Here is a 14,970-nt window from a genome sequence, read left to right as displayed (position 1 = left end):
TTTTTTCCCATTGTCTCCTGCCTCCTTTTCACTGTGAATTGCCTATTATCAGCTTTGATTTTGTATTGACATCATAGTGCATATAAACGTGGCAATAACTGATGAGACCATGGTTGGCATCTTTCCTGGCAAAAGTTAATTTCGTTCCTGCAGATGGGAATTCAGTCAAAACACACTCCAGGTGTTACTGAATGTGTTTTGCAGTAAATGGATCTGTTGATTTATTGCATTTTCACTCGAGTAACCTGGTGGAAATGAATATACAATATAACCTCTGGACTACAAAATACTATAAAATAGGGAAAAATGTGACTGCTATAATATGGCGCTTGCTTGATACACGGTTGCTAAGTTGTTCTGAGTGGTTGCTTACAGGCCCAAGTCAAAAGACCTCATATCAGCTATATTTAGGATGTGTGCCAGGACTAATTTCATTAATGTTTAAAATTTTATACCCGACTAGTGTACCAAACCCCAGACGACTGTCAAAAAAGTTTGTACAGTATATGCAATCCATTTAAAATAGCCTACTTTGAATCAAACAGTCAAATCCAATACTCTCTGAATGTCACTGAAATACATATGCAATGTACTTGTATAATATGTGATGCTTGCCTTGCATTATGATCATTATACATTAAACCAAAGTGTTCACTTCATATTAGTCTTGCACTGCTTATTGATTCAGTTGATTTTAATAAAGTACATACTCAGCTTATTATAAACAGAATTCCTCAAATAAAAGTTAGTCGACACAAATCAGCACGCCACAGTATTTTTGTTCGTTAATTTTTGAACGTGCTTTGCATGCATGAAAAATGCATATATTATTATATTAGTTAAAAATAAACATGGTCTGTTTGAGTGCTTACAGACAGCATGCAAAGATAAATGATGTGCGTAAATTGGTATGCCAGCAGTTTCCGAGGCTTCCTCCACTGAGCAGATCAAACAAGCTTCTGCTTAATGCTTTTCATTTATCAATACGGCCCCATCAGTAGACAAGCAACAGTCTCGAAGGAGCGCTTCAGCTCTGAAACATTAATGACAGACATCACCGCAGAAAGGTCTGAGTCATGGCAGAGAGAGGCTAACAGAGATCTTAGGGATCAGACTGACGATTAACCCTGGTAAGTGCACACACACACAGATGTACAATGGTATGTGGCTTCTTTTTTTTTAATGAGGAGAAAAAATCTCCCTGGTTTTGTTTTTAGTCCAGTGTAAAGCACTTTACACTATCAAGCAGACATTAATACTATAATATTTTAGTAAGTTGCAATTAACAGTTAAAATAAGTTGCATGTAATACCTCAAGTGTGAAATTGTTTCTACTGTTTTTGCATTGCTTCAAAAATAACTAGAGCAATACAGTAACCTGTCTGCACTTTATTACCACTAACTGTTGTTCTTCTATTATAATTAATAGTCACCTTCTTTTCAGATCATTAGTCAGCAAATTGCCTGTAAGCACTGCAGGTGTCATGATGGTCACAGGTGTGAAGATGCAGCTCTAATTTCACCAAGCTGGGGAGTCAATAAAATCAGCTAAAGAGTTCAAGTTCGTTTGGATTGGTTCGTTGTTCATTTCCTGTTGTTGGTGTCACTGTACCAAATCATCGGAGGTTATGAAATTCTTGGGATGTAATCATTAGACATTTTTTTCTGATTATACCTATAACTCAAAGAGCAGTTTTCTTAGTTTAAAGTAGGCCTAGAGCCTCGTATACAATACTGAAGCAGAAGCAACTCAATGAGAAAAGATTGTGGGATATTAGCCGGAAACTGTGCTAACTATAAAACCTGAAATACATCAGATATAAAATTGCCATAAATTCTCTGAACTGATGCATCTTTTCATTTCCTCAGCAGTTGGATGTGATACATTGTTATGAGATTCAGAACTATGGCGCTTTGGGGGACAATGGCAGCTGTTCCGTAACTTTCAGGTACACTGAGGCCTATAAAGGAGATTAATGGGATCAATCCAAGTTTGACCCTCAGAGAGGGTCAGTTCAGTTCAGTTGCTGCCCTTTAAAGTTTCAAGTACAATCAACTTTGCTGTATAAGTAATTTAAACTTAAATAATATTAAACTGACTTATTTTTTAACTCAACTTATTTTGAGGAGTTAATGTAAAAACATATATTGTCATGACTTATTGATCACATTTTTTGTTATAAAGTTAAGTACATATGCTTTGACTTTCTTGAGTAGTCTTGCCAGCAAATAGTTAATATAATCAGTAATTATTAATTTAATAAATATTATGATATATTTTTTGAGCATAACTTGTATTTAATGAATGATAATTGCTTACAAGTGTTGTAATTGCACTTCAATGGGTTAATAGTTGTTTTTAGGAATATTTTGCCATGCAGGTGCATGTGAGGCTTCCTGAGATTGCTCATTACATTCCATGAGAGTGCTGCTTCAGAGACTTTTTGCATTAAACATGACCCCTTTTAACAGATCTGTTGTTGTTGTCACCTATGAAATGACTGCATGGAATAGACACCAGACACCGCTGACATCTGACACCCAAAGTGTTTTTAGTTGTTGTTATTTTTTGTGTTGTTTTTGCACTTTCCTTTGCACCATTGCCAGAGCTTTGCCCCCAAAAGTTGTCCTCATCTGTTAATTCAAGCACATTATATTGCTTTAGTGGATATACACTGACCCCAAACAGCATTTGCACACTGAAGCCACAACATTTTAAATGTTCTAAAATTCTGTCAAAAGTTCTAGCATCTTTTATTTGCAGATGCCATTTGATATTTTCTTATATAAGGCAATGGAATTCTACGGTGACCGGGAGGGGACATGTTCGGTTCACTTAGTTTTGTTGTGGCCACAACATAGTAAGGGTTGCCAACCGTTCCGTATAATACGGAATCGTCCCGTATTTAAGGCATCAAAGAAGTTTTCCCATATTCTCCCATAGATGTCCCGTATTCTCAGGCATGCGTTTTAATTTGAGAATTAATCATTCCTTTGTGACAAATTTGACAACATAGCCGTTCGCGGAAGGCTTTAAGACCAAGCAGACTTCTCTGTCGGCTTCACAGCGAGCGGGTCTCGCGGTAACGGCAAATCCCTTTCACTGTTCGCGGTTTGATTTCAGCATTCAGCCACGCAAGAAAACATTCAATCTCCCTGAGGGAAGACGTGATCAAGAAGGGAAGTCATCTTTCACTATTGCTAATGTTGTTAAATAGAGAAAAAAACATGTTAGCCTACGTTCATTTAAGTAGCCTAACTTGGACCTCATTATTGAAACACAAAATAATAAAGTCTCAAGCAACCAAAAGCAGCCCATAATTCTCTACTTCTCTTTAATTGAAAAATATTCATTTTTATTTATTCATACATGGTTGCAACACCATTTAGTTCAAACTTTTAAGTACCATTGTTTAAAAAAATGCTTTATTGGCTGAAATTTTAAAGATGTTCAGTTATTATGCTTTCAAATTTTATGCCATCTACGTAGGCCTATCTTGCTGACATTTTTTTGTTGTTGTTGTTTATGGTTTATGATTTTGAATAGAGGTTGATGTTTAATATCCGTTGGTGTAGCTATATATATATATATATAGAAAATGGGTCAAATTCAACAATTTGAACATGGAGCCACATTATATGGGACCCTTTCTCTGGAAATTAACCATATTGGGACTTAAAAATTAAGAAAAGAAAAGTTTTTTTTTAAGAATTATAATCTTAAAGGATATCTGTAATATGAGTTACAGAAATGCAAACTTTGGGCGAAAAACACAAGTGCTTTTTGCCATTTTTGAACTGTTGGCATATAATGCAACAAAGATTGCTAACGTCAACAGATTTAACTAACAGTCCTACCAATCTCTGTGTAAAATATGTTGTTCTAAAGTCATTTTACCCCCCCTGTAATCTGACTCCAAATCTCAGGTGAAAATTGTAATGGTTTTGTCGAGGTAACGAAACCCTTATGTCGTGGCCACACAATCATGGCCACACAGTCATGGCCTCGAGATCTTATATTGAGGGAATGATGTATTTTTCTCATGTTCCTGTAGAAATAAACATATCTTTCATGCACATGTGATTGATAGATAAACCGCACAATCTTACATCAGTTGTTTTTAATTTTGTGGATATTTCAGCTAACAGTTTGCTTCGTACATCAAGTTTAACAACATAAAGTTAAAGTTTATTAAGTTAAACTGAACTGTGCATGTAGGCTTGGCTTCTTACCTTACTTCATCCATGCACTATATTTATATTTATAAATGCACGTCCTTTTACTTTGATTTCTTGGGTATCAATGGTATGATCCATTTTAAACGCGGCCCAAATTACAACAACAGTGGTGACATTTTAATTGTGTGATCAAAATTATTGAGAGGGACAATTCAGGGGTGGCTGGATATTGGTAAGGGCATGTTCTTAGCATCCCTACTAAGTTCTGCACCCTTGCTGTATATACTCAATACTGAAGCCCTTTAAAGGTGCAGTAGGTGATCTGGGAAATGCTAATGTTAGCCTGCTAGCATTGAAAGTATACAATCCCACCCTCCCTGCATATCGTGGTCCAAAGCCACGCCTCCTCCAAAACACATGAACACACACACAACTACTCTCAGCAAAGTGTCACGAGATGACGTTATTACATTACAATAATAATGAACATAAACAACTTGGAGAGGTTGTTACTGAATGCTGCAGATTAATTTCGGTGTTGATACCGTTGACATGGAAATGTATAATTCCGATTCTGAGGACATCGTCACGGGTTGCCATCTCTTAATTACAGTAATTATGGTGTGAACGCAGCATAAGCTTGTTGTTTTGATTTGGTAGGAACTGTAAAAGGTGGCTTCTGTTTGTTTGCGGTGCTCCGTGACTGACGTCCGTATAAACTCTGCATAGCATTAAACGTGTTGATGACGTATGATGTCTGCTCAAACAGGGTACGCGAGGGTATGTAAAAACATACGCTGACATCTTAACGTCTTATAAAGATAAAATGAACATTTATGTTCCTACGCTTTCCACAGACAATATATATTCATAAAAATACATTTAGACGGTTTAACATAGTGATTGCTATCAGGATATGAAGAGACTTTAGACCAGTATAACAAAAAAATGTTTCTGTAGAGAATCACCTATTGCACCTTTAAAGTTCACTAGCTTCTTTTCTCATTGATCATGTAGGGCTAACTTAATTTACCAGAAACAAGCTCTAACATTTAATGAATTATGGGCTGATATCAGAAAGCACATGATAAATGACCGTATAGTATGAAATGTAATCATGTCAAAATGTGCCCATCATCAAAGGAAATACTAAGCAGGAAGAGCCTATTCAAAGCACACCTTCGTTTTGTCCTCTTAATCACATTTCATGAAAACATAATCATCCGTCATTTCAGACAATGCTTATTCACGGTGAAAATACATGAAATCCGAAATAATTGACATCAATTTCGGTGCCAGCTACACAAACCTTGGAAGGCCTGAAAAGGTCAGAGCGGGACACGAATTATGCCGGTGTTAATTAGTGACGTGCCCCAGTGACTGCATGGTCTGTGATCAGGGTATCAATGAGCTTTCATTAGCACAGCAACAGGAAATACACTCACACACATGCCACAGAGCAGGATTATAACTAGGCCTGTGTGAAATATGTTTGTGGAGCTAAACTTCTCCTGCCCTTTGTGTGCTATATATTTTGACAAATTTGATCATGCTTTTTAATGCATTTAACATATTTAAATTCACTTTTTTTTTAAGTCGTCACGCATCAAGTCCAAGGGATCAGCGTGTTGCTGGTCAGTTTGGACCGTTAGCCCCCTGCTGGTAGATGATGTTACTACACCATCTGCCACAAAAAGGATCTTTCTCCATTGATGGCCATTCAAAAGTGTATTCTGACATTTTTTTTTTAAACATATGGGTCCTGTATATAGCTAAACTTATATTATTCACCTTATTTTTCAAAATGGAATTTTCAAATTCAAAGTGATATTTTAGTATATATTAATATTATATGTTTTTCTTATAACTTTTGTTCAGTTTTTTTCTTTTAAGTTTAGTTTAGTAATTGAATGTGCTTTTGTCAATTTAATAAGTTTTTTTAATATTTTCTATATAGCTTATATATTTATATTTTCTTTATATTTATCTACATATTTATTTTTATTTCAGTTTTAGTAATTTTAGTACAGCTTTTCAGTTAGTTGCCAAGGCAATATTTCTACTTAACAACAATACTGGTTTAATTCCTAGAGAAAATATATAAATTGTTTAAGTTCAATACAATATAAAATGTTGAATAAAAGCATCTGTCAAACGTTGAAGTAAATAAATCTTTAATATTTATTTTTATTTGTGTTGTTTTAAGTAGGCCTAATTGTTTACATGGTATGGAATGCGACAGATAGCTTTTATCCAGGTATCATAAACTTCCTTACATCTGTAAATGGACTGTGTTTAAATTAAGTCTTTTCATAAATGTCCTGTAAAAAAAACAAAAACTTTGGAACTCCTACAAATTAGACATGAAAAAATGACATATTGAATGCGCTTTTGTCCCTCGTGTCTCGTTTTTGTTTGCAATGTAAATATCTACTCTGACTAAAAGTCTATTGGTACTAATCCAGTAAAGTGCTTTGTCTTGAAGCAGTTTTTATCATGAACTCCAGAAGTACTCCTCCAGTTTAACATGAAAGGAAATGACACAGATGGAGATATCAGAGAACTTCAGACTGCAATGGGGAAGAAAATAGGAGCTTTGTAATTCGATTCATTTAAATAATGCATTCAATGCACAAATTTGCATTTGTACAATATGAGTAATTATTGAGGAACCTAGGTGAGCGGATCATAATTTCAGCCTTTCTTGCTGAATGACACCGCTCTCACCTAGAAGTGAAACACTCATCGAGACGAGTACCCGTATAAGTACGGAGCTTTTCTTTATCTTGTTAGATCAATAATTATACTCCGAACAGACGCTCACACATTCATGGCTGAATCTCAAGGTCTCAGGGTCTCAGTTGCACAGTAAAAGCCCATATGCTTGGAGAGCATCTAATGAGGGTCTTTCAGTCATATTCTTCAATGTTCCATGCAAGAGCCTACGATGGTTGACTGCAATCTGAAAACCAATTACGCTGCCGAGAGCGAGAATATGTATTTGTGCAGAGGCGGCTTGCTGAACTGAAAGTCAAAAATCACTATTTGATATATTTAAATATGGTTCAATAAATCTTTGATTCAATAAATCAGAGATTTACTTTGTTTCTCCGCTTCGGGATTTGAGAACTGGGAGTCGAAAGCTATGAAAAAATTGGTTGAATGAATGTTGCTTTTCAGCTTTCTGTTTTCAAATTAGTTTCTCATTCCCTCTGTGTATGTGTGTGAGTGTTGAGTGTGTGTTTAGATGCGTTTTTTTTTCTGTCTGCCGGATGGTGAAGGCTGTACTTCCTGTGATGGATGTGTTTCTATCACACCCAGAGTCTTATTTTCTCATCAGTCCTTAAGGAGGTGAAACCGCAGGTATTTATATTATGCTGAGAGAGCGGTCAGGGCCGTCGGCTCAAGCTGTGGTGGTATATTACTGCACTGTTGTTTTCTATCAGAGTTCTGCTAACAGAGCAATAGCTGATGTGAACCACTATTTTGATGACTGCAATTTGTATTTTTCATTCAGTTGACTGAATAATCTTCACCAGCAAACAAACAAGAACTATCATTAGGAACTAATTAGGAAATAGTTCCTAATTTCACTGCAGGAAATCAGTATTCTTGACCTTTTTTGACAAAATTACATAAGGTATTAAGGACCAGATTTATGGCTTGAGTCAGCGTAAACCCTATTTTGTCGTTGAAAAATTGACTAAAGCCATGCAGTGAGAAATTAGCGATGGACAATTTCTCTTTTTATTTTTGAACCTGATCATGTTGCATATATGCATTTGTAGGATTTTCCCTGTCAGACCGCCAGACGTATGGGTTGAAAGTATTTAAAGAATCATGAAACTTGATATACTAATGTTTGCAGAAGTCAATTTACTGATATTTGCGCCATTATTATTTACCGATCCCAAAAAAAGCATGTCTTAACCCATTTTGTGCCTGACTAACATGACATTGAATTAGCACATTGTCAGTAGAGAACTAACAGAACTTTCCACTCCCATCAGCGCTTTTATTAGACGCGACTTGCACGAATAAATCGCGCTATTCGCTCGTAGTTGGACGCTTGAACATTTTGAGTTTACTCGCTTCATTCGCGCGTGAAATTCACTTCACAACAGACGCGAATTCGCGTCATGAGAGGGGCTCTCCCACTCCTTTATGTGTCCCAGACTCTTCCACTTCTTTCTGCACACTTCCTCTGAACAAACACAACTTGTCAGCGGGGAAATAGTTGTAAATTACAGCGAATAAGCTCAATTGGTCGGCTTTAGCTAGCTTGTAGTCTCAATATGTATATTTATCTCAAATTGAGTAAAGACCGTTTTTTACAACTTGCCAGATTGTCCGACCTCCTCACTCACTTTCTTTCAAGCAAGATCCTTTTTATTCCTCTTTCTATAAAAGTATGAAGATTTACAGCGACGATGATTTTGTCCTCCATGTTGTTTCGGATTTCTGCCTCAGCTCGCTACTTCACGTCACTACTAGAGCAAGCACCTGATTGGTTAACGCGGCGCGAATTTTCGCCAAAGTTCAGATTTTTCAACTTGCGTGTTTCGCGCGAATCACGCGTTACGCGCATCAAACGCCCCGGATGTCTATTTGCGTCTTTGCATTGACTTAACATGTAAATAACTCGCGCTTAATGCTTCATTCGCGTCTGGTGTGAAGGTTCTATACAGAACATTAAAGGGTTCTTTTAGGCGCTTCATATAGACCCCTTAATCGCCTACGTCACTGTGACCTCACCGCTCTAGCTGGAGGCAAAACATAAGGAAGAACTCATAGCAGGCGCGCTAAAAGTTTGAGGTTTTGACTTTAAAATGTCGTCTTGTTGTGTTTTTGGCTGCCAGAATAAAAGGAACAGCACTTTTGGTTCAAAACTAAAGTTTTACCGGATCCCGGCAGACATTCCTTCACAGAAATCAAGAAGACAGTTGTGGTTGAATGCAATACGGCATACAGACTGGAAGGAGACGCTCATAATTAATGCTCGTGTTTGCAGTGCACACTTCATATCAGGTAAAATAATCTATGCATATGTGAGGTAAGTGTAGATGTCCGGCCACTCCATCCTCGGCAGCCCCGTCAAGTCTTCATGCCACTCCCGTGGCCGTATGGCATACAGGTCAGGCAGCATGCTTCCATCTGCGAGAGTTAATTTACAAAAATAGCTGTCACGGTCCCGCAGAGTCAGTGACTGTACATATTTGGACAGTTCCGAACCTTCTTCTGCATCCATGTTTAATAAATCCCTCCTAAAACGTGCTAGCTTACGCTTGTCAACATTGCATCCAGCGTCTCTTTTTGCCTCCAGCTAAGCCCCGCCCACCAGGAAACGTTGCAATGTTTACAAACTTTTAAGGGGTCTATATAAAACCCTTTAAGGGGTTCCTAATGGATTTAGTATATGGATTTAGCATAGATATACACAGGGGTTGGACAATAAAACTGAAACTCTGGCCAATAGTGTTGGAGGTTTTCTGGTGTCCAATCTTCACTTATTTTCCATTCCATCAGTAAGAGCAGAGTGTGAAGGTTGAATTAGCAGAGCAATAGCACAGCTGTACATCAAATATTGCAATCCACACAACACACTGGGAGACATATCAGAGTTGAAAAAAGGGCAAATTGTTGGTGCGTGTCTCGCTGGATCATCTGTGACCAGAACAGCAAGTCTTTGTGGGATATTGAAAGCTATGATATCCTCGGCATACCACCATGAAGGACAAACCACATCCAACGGGAGTACCTGTTGATGCAAGAGAAAGCTGTCAGAAAGGGATGTCCAGGTACTAACTTGGATTGTATACAAAAAACATAAAACCACAGCTGACCAACTCACTGCAGAATTAAATGCGCACCTCGACTCTCCTGTTCCCTCCAAATCTGTTTGTCTGGAGCTCCACAAAGTCACTATTCATGGTTGGGCTGCTATAGCCAAACTTTGGTCACTCGTGCCAATGACAAATATTGGTTTTTATTGGTGCCAACAGTGCAAATCTTGGGCTGTGGACAATGTGAAACATGTATTGTTCTCTGACGAGTCCACCTTCACTGCCTTTCCCACATCCATAGGAGTTATGGTGTGGCAATATCATGCCATTCCCTACTGTGCTCGATGGGCGCATCACTGCCAAGAACTACCGAACCATTCTGGAGGACCATGTGCACCTAATGATTCAAACATTGTACCCTGAATGGGATGTCGAGTATCAGCATAATGTACCAATGCACACAGCAAGACTTGTGACAGAATGATTTGATGAACATGAAAGTGAAGTTGGACATCTCCCATGGCCTGCACAGTTACCAGATCGAAATATTTTTGAGCCACTCGGGGGTATTTTAGAGGAGCAATTCAGAAAATGTTTTCCTCCACCAGTATTACACAGTGACCTACACTGTTCTGAAAGAGGAATGGCTCAAAATCCCGCTGGCCCCTGTGAAGGACTTACATCTGTCATTCCCAAGATGAATTGATGCTGTATTGGCTGCAAAAGGAGGCCCTATGCCATACTTATGAATTATTGTAGTCTAAAACCAGGTGTTTCAGTTTCAATGTCCAACCCTGTATATATCAAAATGAAGTGAGTTTGTACTTAAAACAAGAAAAAATAAATAAATTCTGCTATTGGTATAAGAAAAATAAACAATTCGATGGAAAATGAGTTTCATTTTTCTTAATCCTTTGGCAGAATTTTGCTCTTGTTTTAAGCATAAACATATTTTGATTTTCTTAGAAAACAAGACTTTATACCATGTCATTTTGATTGTCAAGTAAATGCATCTTGATTTTAAGAATGTTTAGATATTTTCTTGAAAAACAAGACAAGAATACTTGTTTACAAAATCATTTTTGGCGTATAATTGATTGGCCAGCGGAGCCAGTGTCCCAAACTGCCAAAGAAGTCATTGAGTGACAGTGATCGCACCAAGTGTAACTTTCTATGGATGCTTTTGATTACTGCTGGAATCGCTAGTGTTAAAATACTACTAGTGAGACGGTGTAGAAAACAGAGCAGCTGTTATCTGGCTGTGATTATGGTGGTTGGGGAGAGGCCTCCATTACTACCATTAATCTGGCTGACACTGACATAACAATACAAGAGTCAGAGGAACGTCTGGCCAGCAGCAACACCGCTGAGATATGGCCATTAATTCACACAACTGCAGACCACTGTCTGTAATCTTTCCACGTTCTTCTGTGTCTGTGTGTGGTGAAAGCAAAACAAAGATGTACACGTCTTCGGTTTCATGGTTTGTTTTGTATTAAACATGCATCATCACAGAGGTATAGACATTATTTTTGGATGCTCAGGCTCTGTGAGACATACAGGTACTGAGGCGTATTACCTCAGGCAAAGGTTCAGAGAGTTATCATCACTGGTAAATAAAAAATAATGAATTGCGATTTTGCGCAGATGATAAGAAAAAAACTTCTCCACTGTGTAATAAATTAGTTTCTAAGAGGCTGTTTACACAACACCATTTTCAACTAAAAACTGAAAACTTTTTGCATTTTGGCCCTTCATTTACATTTGCAAGTTGAAAAACGGTGATGTCATGCCCATGTGTATTCTGTGTTCAGTTGATAGGAATGTAGTGTTTCTTTACAAAGTGACATCGCCAACTACTGGCCTGGCGTAATACAGCAGTTTTAGTCATTTTCATGGATTCGTGTGAACGGAGATATTTTATATTGTATATTATATTGTTGTCGTGTAAACATACCCTAAAAGTTTGATGAATAGTTAAACCTAAACACAAAAGTAGAAATTTTGAAAAATTTTCAGCAGCACTTAAAGGTGGGGTAAGTCATTTTTTAAAAACACTGTTTGAAAATTAGTTGGGCCGACACCAACAGCAAACACATAGCCAATCAGCATTATGTGGCATATGACGATTGAGGAGACAGAACGAGCAAGAGGGAGATTTGAAGAAAAACTGCAGAATGAGAGATGAGACACAATACAAAAGAACTCAGAAGAATACAGTATCACTGGAATGAAGGTTTATGACTGGGCAAGCACTTAGGACCGTGTTAATATTAGAAAAGCTTTCCAGCGCTGGAAAGAGCTAAGCTGGAAGGCCTGAAAACAGACACGGAGACTGCTTTGATTCCACTTCACACATGTGAGTAACATTTGTGCGTCATGATTGTCTGGAGCTGCTGTGCTGTTGGCGACTAACAACAAACTCTTGTTTGTATTTACTCTTGAGTACTGTATGTTCATTTTTTGTGCTTCCTTGTCTTTCGCTCATCATCTGTGCTTTATTTTTCGTGAAGCATTTTGTTGCGCGTCAGCTGCAAACAGACATCCACTCTCGCATTGCATGTGTAACAGTGACCAGATATTGAGAGTTGAGCAGGTAAACCACTGCGCACTGACGACCACTAGAGAATGAAGTGTTTAGCGTCATTGTTAGTGCACTCGCCTCGCATGCCAGCAGCAATCAGGCTGGGGTTCGAGACTGACTCGGAGCAGGGTGGTTAGGATTGGAGGGTGAGTTTCGGAGGCGGAGCAATGAAGAGAGGGGTGGGTTTGTTTGGGGAGATTTCAAACATCAACAATGTCCAACAGTGTGTTTGAAAAATGGCTTACCCCACCTTTAATAAATTGTGAAATGGCATTTTTTTAAACTTGATTGACAACAAGGCATTTGACAAAACGACAAAGAAAAGCTACTGGCTAAGATTTCAGTACATGGAAAAGACATACATTGAGTTTCAAACTCCATTGCTTCCTCCTCCTTATGTAAATCTCATTTGTTTAAAAGACCTCCGAAGAACAGGCGAATCTCAACATAACACCGACTGTTACGTAACAGTCGGGATCATTAATATGTACGCCCCCAATATTTGCATATGCCAGCCCATGTTCAAGGCATTAGACAAGGGCAGGACGTCTGGATGTGCACAGCTTGAATCATCAGACTAGGTAAGCAAGCAAGAACAATAGCGAAAAATGGCAGATGGAGCAATAATAACTGACATGATTCATGATAACATGATATTTTTAGTGATATTTGTGAATTGTCTTTATAAATGTTTCGTTAGCATGTTGCTAATGTACTGTTAAATGTGGTTAAAGTTACCATCGTTTCTTACTGTATTCATGGAGACAAGGGAGTGCGCGATTTAAAGGGGCCATGCGCTGAATCGGTGCATAGTTAATGATGCCCCAAAATAGGCAGTTAAAAAAATTAATTAAAAAAAATCTATGGGGTATTTTGAGCTGAAACTTCACAGACACATTCAGGGGACACCTTAGACTTATATTACATCTTGTAAAAACTGGTTCTAGGACACCTTTAAATGCAATTTAAAATGTGCTTTTTATTGTCTTATGTAACTACTTTATATCCATTTATTTTTCAATTTAAAAATCATTTATTGATTTATTATTTTATCATCTTATTTAACCACATTTTAAAACATGAAATAAATATACATATTAATGTGTCTATTTAAAAAGTATATTTAAATTTTTATGTTTGAATTATTGAAATTGATTACTTATTCCTTCATTTTATTTTTAAGAGCCACTCCTCCATGATGCTGTACTCTGCTCTTTATGCATTAAAGCTGCTTTGGGGAAAATACATGAATATGTTTTCCTTTCTTTAATTTTTAACTAGGGTCTCAATCAGTTTAGCATAGGCAGACTTTTGCTTTTAAATGTGTCAGCCTTCATTTTCATAGTAAACATGTTTCTCTTATAAGCTCATGCATATTCAGTAACTGGCATAGCTAATTAGATGAGGTGAAGTAAATTCATTTTTGAGAATTTTGAAAACTCAGTGATGCATGTCATGTTTTATTAATCTAGGTGTGAATGGTAGTAGTTTGAATGTTGTTTAACTACTTTATTATGATTACACTGTAGCGTATGAAGCTCCAGATTCAAAGTAGCAGTTTATTTTCATCACTTGTCCAAATTTACTTCGGATAATCTCACAAGTCTTAAAGGGATAGTTCACCCATACTATGGAAGTCAGTGGGGCCCATCAACTGTTTGGTAACCGACATTCTTCAAAATATCTTCGTTTGTGTTTCATTTTTGGGTGAACTATCCCTTTAAAGTCCACACTACAAAAGAAACTATTAATTTTTATAACTTCATTCATTTCAAAATGGAATCTGATGTATTCAGTGTAGTGGAAAGAAAAAGAGCATGTCCTCAGAGTTGATCTGTTTTTCATTAACTTTCACTTTTCTTTCTTTTTAGAAGTTTAAGCCTCAAGAGATCTCCAGGTACTGATCCAGGAACGGGACCAGCAAACCAGATCAACTTGTGTGAGCAAAAATAAGACAGATTACTTTGAAAAACATCCCAAGCGGCCGACCTAATCAGTTTTTCCCCCTTTGAAGCATATGTTCACACATGAAATATTAATCCAGGATGGCTTAAACATGTTTTTAGGTCGTTTGCAGCACATTTGATCTGATATGTTGCCAAAAACCTGCATGCATCCGTATCAGCTCATGTACGTGAGCTAAAACACACAGGTTTATGCATGAATAATTCATCTCTGTTGAGAAAGGAGAGTTTACTTCACAACGCTATTAAATTAAACACTGACGCAGAATAGCTGAGATTTGCACCCACTGATCACATAATCCATCTATAACACAGCCATTCTTGGCCATCCAAAAATACTCAAACTTTCAGCTATTTTAGAAAGCAATCAATAATGGCTGATTACATACTTGTAGTCTACTGTTTAAGCCTGGATCGTTAGATCTTGTCCTCTAGCTATTCGAGAGATTGTTAATTTCTT

The sequence above is a fragment of the Megalobrama amblycephala genome, linkage group LG11 (genome assembly GCF_018812025.1).
Source record: "Megalobrama amblycephala isolate DHTTF-2021 linkage group LG11, ASM1881202v1, whole genome shotgun sequence".
NCBI lineage: Eukaryota > Metazoa > Chordata > Actinopteri > Cypriniformes > Xenocyprididae > Megalobrama > Megalobrama amblycephala.
This window is presented reverse-complemented; position numbering follows the sequence as displayed.